Below are 4,607 nucleotides of genomic sequence, written 5' to 3' on the forward strand. Positions count from 1 at the left end.
AGACCGCCCGCTTACCATGTCGCTACCCGAAAGCAGAAATACTCCAACAAATATAGACAAATTGGAAACATACCTGTTCATCGCATAATGTTTTCCCGATGTGGGCTTCGAACCCACGATCCTCGGTACTACAGTATAAGTAAGTTTTTTTGACTTGGATTTTCTTTTTCATCATAGCACGAGATTAAATCGAGTTTTTACTTAATTTAAGCCGTGTTTTAATATTTTATTATGCCGCCATAATTTAAACATACGCCATATCTTCTGCACTCCCCAACCATCACGCAGCACTCGCTCCTACAGTGGGACTATTTACACGCCCCACCATTCACCTTCGCTATTGGATTAGAAATATATCACAGCAAGAGCAACTCTGAATTAAACGCCACCGGAATAAAGTCGAAATTACACTGAATTATTTATACCGTAACCATCGACGAGACCACACCACACTGGGTTGCAACTAAAACTATACATTACAGATAATAGAACTGGCTGTGTTCCAGATAGTTTAACGCGAGAGCCGATGACAGCGGCATTAACAGATGCACTATACTGTGCAATTTGTTCTACTAACTAAGGACAGAACTTCGATAAATTCTAAGAATTGAGGTATAAAGATAATTAAATAATTTAAACTGGTTTTACATCGGTGACCATGAGAAATTTAAAGAAACTAGTACACCCGCAGTAGTCGAAATTCGACTATAAATAATTGATATTACAAGCTTAAACATTTTTATGGTTCTATTGTCAAACACTATTATAATTCAATAATATAATCACAGTATTCGCCAAAACTGCACTATAGATCAATAATATTAAAGACAAACAATATTAATCTATTTTCAATTCGACTACAGACTTAAACAATAATAAAACTTTCCCAATTGACAGTAAACAAAGAGTATATTTTTAAGTATGTGTGGTGTCAAATACACGGTAGTGTATGTAATGTTTTCTTTATTGATTTAAAATATCTATTATGCATTATTTTAAAAAATATTAGCATTGTGCACTCCTTTTCTATACTCTCTATAAGTGTGAGAAGTTTCATACTCCTCCGTTCGCGCAATTTTCGTTAAAAGGGGTACAAAGTTTTTGCTTCACTTATTAATATTATATAGATAATATAACGACAATAATAACCTGAGATTAAATCGCAAAAGTACTTGTAATTGTGTGTACGACTTGCAAAAACCAAATATGGCTATAATGAAACAAAGTATTTTTTCCAATGAGATTTAGAATTGTCTCTAGAGCTTCTACTGCAAGATGAATTGTAAAATCCACCTCAATGTAAGAAGAACTGAAGCCGTGAATACACATGTGGATACATAATGATGAATTTGGATATTTTTTTTTTATTTTCATGGTTAGATGACCGCCACACATCATCAATATGAAGTCTAAATTATAGTGGGTGACTGCCAACCTCAGTATAATAAATATGACAGCCGATGTTTCATGAAAGTTCAATCTTCAGGTAGACACTGGCATTAAACAGTGACCGTAAGGTCTATTCATAAAAGTTAGTATACAAATAAGTCTGCCATATACAAAATCAAGTGACACAGCGCGCACCGCATTATAATTGAATAACAAAATGCCTCGTGCAAAGAATTCCGAAGAATAAATCATTTTTCACGTGAAATACGATCACATAAAGCGTTTCCGAAAGCAATTAGTTCCTGTTACGACCGGGGCTGTGAAAAAAGCTTCAGTCTACGCACTGGAGCTTAAGTTGGCTGCTGTAAATTAATTAGGGGTGCGCGCTTTTTATTATAAGAGAGGGTGAAGGTCATACTCGATGGCGTGCAGTTGGAGAGGCCTATATCTAGCAGGGGACTGGTATGGCTTATGATTATAATGATTCTTTTTATTAATCACTAGCGGCCCGCTCTGGCTCCGCTCGGGTCTTTAACAAAAAATTTCAACGATATATGACGTTGTTTTATTTTTTTAAATAAAAGAACACTTATTGCGGCATAATTATAATAATTAGACATATGCTGTCGCGACACTTTTTGTAAATAATAATGTGTTCTAAGTTGTACTACATTATTTGATTCTATAATCAATAGTTTTCGCAGGATACGCGATGTAAAGGATATTTTAGGTATTTTTTTTACACCTTGAGTTACATTATTGGAATTTTAGTAAGGATCCATTTAAAAAAATTCTTTAAAAAAAGGATCTATAAAGGATAAAAAAAAAATTGTATCCTATGTCACTCGGGAAGAGTGTAGCTTCCAAACAGTGAAAGAATTTTTCAAATCGGTTCAGTAGTTTCGGAGCCTATTCAATATAAAAAAACAAACAAACAAACAAACAAATCACTCCTCTTTATAATGTTAGTATAGAAAAATGTTATAAATAATTTCGTTAATTTAAATAATGTCTTTATAGACAGACAAGCATAGCCCGGGCAAAGATCGGACCTCGGGTGAGAATGTTCAAGGGGGCAGACGAGCATATCCCCCTGATAATGAATGGCTGCCGTCGCTCATGGATGTCAGCATTTTTAGGGACACAGTCGATGAGAACTCTTCGCAAACCTTGTTTAATCATAGCGCTTAGCGCATTTAAGTTATTAAACACAGGGTACTGAACCCATAAACATTACATCTTAATTCTTTATATAAACGAGTACATTAGCTAACCCGGCAGCCTTCGTAGTATCGCAATCGATAAATAAGACCTAACCTTTTGTATAAAACAAACTTGAAACAAACAAAAGGAATCCGTCCGACGGGGGACACATCAAAGAAAAAACAAAATTGTTAATTTTATTTAATTCCGAGCATTTTCATATGTATCTACCTTTTAAACCTCCTCTAGACTTCCACAAATAATTCAAGACCAAAATTAGCCAAATCGGTCCAGCCGTTCTCGAGTTTTAGCGAGACTAACGAACAGCAATTAATTTTTATATAATCTATATAATATAAAAATGAAACCCGTTTTCCGTTGTCACGACATAACATGAAAACGGCTTGACCGATTTGGCTAATTTTGGTCTTGAATTATTTGTGGAAGTCCAGAGAAGGTTTAAAAGGTATAAAAATATGAAAATTCTCGGAATTAAATAAAAATAACAAATTTGTTTTCCCTTTGACGTGTCCCCCGTCGGACGGATTCCTTTTGTTTGTTTTAAGTTTATTCTATATAAAAGTTTAGGTCTTTTATTTATCGATTGAGGTACTACGAAGTCTGCCGGGTCAGCTAGTAATATGATAGATTTCTTATGTGCGTGTTTTTGTCACTGAACTCCTCCTAAACGGATGGATCGATTTTAATGAAATTTTCTGTGTACCTTCAACTGGATTCAAGAATGGTTTAGATTTACAAATCAGCCCGGCAGATGGCGCTGCAGTCGGTATCTAGGTTATTTGTCTTTCCTAGAAATACCAATACCAAATAATTTAGATGGCAAAACAACGTTTGCCGGGCCAGCTAGTTATCGATGTAAATTTTTAGTCATACTACTGAACTTGCAATTTCTTTTGTATCTGCATTAAATTGGCGATGCACACGAATAACTTTTGTACTATGTGAATGCTATTTTACGCAAAAATGCTTCACACAAACGCGTACGACCCAGCTCCAGTGCGTGAAAAATTCAATAAAAATAAATATTGTATCGCACATGAACGCTGTGAGCTTTACGATATAGCCGCAATAATTTAATACTGCGCCGTGTATTAGGTATTTATTTAGGAACCCAATAATAACGGTGTAGGTCGGTCACTTTATCGATGTCGTAACCATTAGCCGGCTCATTTATAATACAACAGCGACTGTGTCCACGAGATGACTGATACATCAGAGAAAATCAATTTCATTGGCGATTGGGTGTGTTGCGAGTTAGCGCGTGCTTTGTCTCTTCTGTCGCCAAAGAAGGAACACTGATTGTTAGCACCGGCTGGAACTGGAAGATATGACAAAGAGATTGCCACCACCGTCATCATGATTGTGGCCGTTCTTCAAACCAGAACGTGTGATTGCTTCGCGACAAATCAACGGTTTTGATTGTGAAGAATGATGAGAATGATGCGACCAAACTAGGTTACTGTTCTAGAGTCAGGAATTATGTTCAGAGAATGTATTTTATTGCGTTGTCAGTGATGAAATTTCGAAGAATTAACGAATGGAGTTTTTTTATTACCCTTGTAGGCGGAAGAACATACGGCCCACCTGATGGTGAGTGGTTACCGTCGCCTATAGACTTCAACAATGCCAGGGGTAGAGCCAAGTCGCTGCCTACCGTTAAGTACTCTCCACAAGCCTCGTTGAAGAAGAACATATCAATGGCGCTTGGGTAACACCGTAGAGGGGAGCTCATTCCAAAGCCGGTTGGTACGTGGTAAAAATGATCTGTGGATGAACGCAGTGGCTCCAGGTAGTATGAATGAACTCTACTCTGGTGGCGTGCGGTGCGATGGTAAAAACGATATGATGGTATCATCCTCAAATAGATAAGTTTTGTGAGTGTCTGCCAGTTAGAATCACCGTATTACTCATTTCCTCGGGAAAAAAATATTTTATTCCGGACATTGACAGTGTTACAATTCAATTGAACTTCAGCAGTACTTTCCAAAGTCTTA

This window comes from Bombyx mandarina, chromosome 25 (assembly GCF_030267445.1).
Source record: "Bombyx mandarina strain Sakado chromosome 25, ASM3026744v2".
Lineage (NCBI taxonomy): Eukaryota > Metazoa > Arthropoda > Insecta > Lepidoptera > Bombycidae > Bombyx > Bombyx mandarina.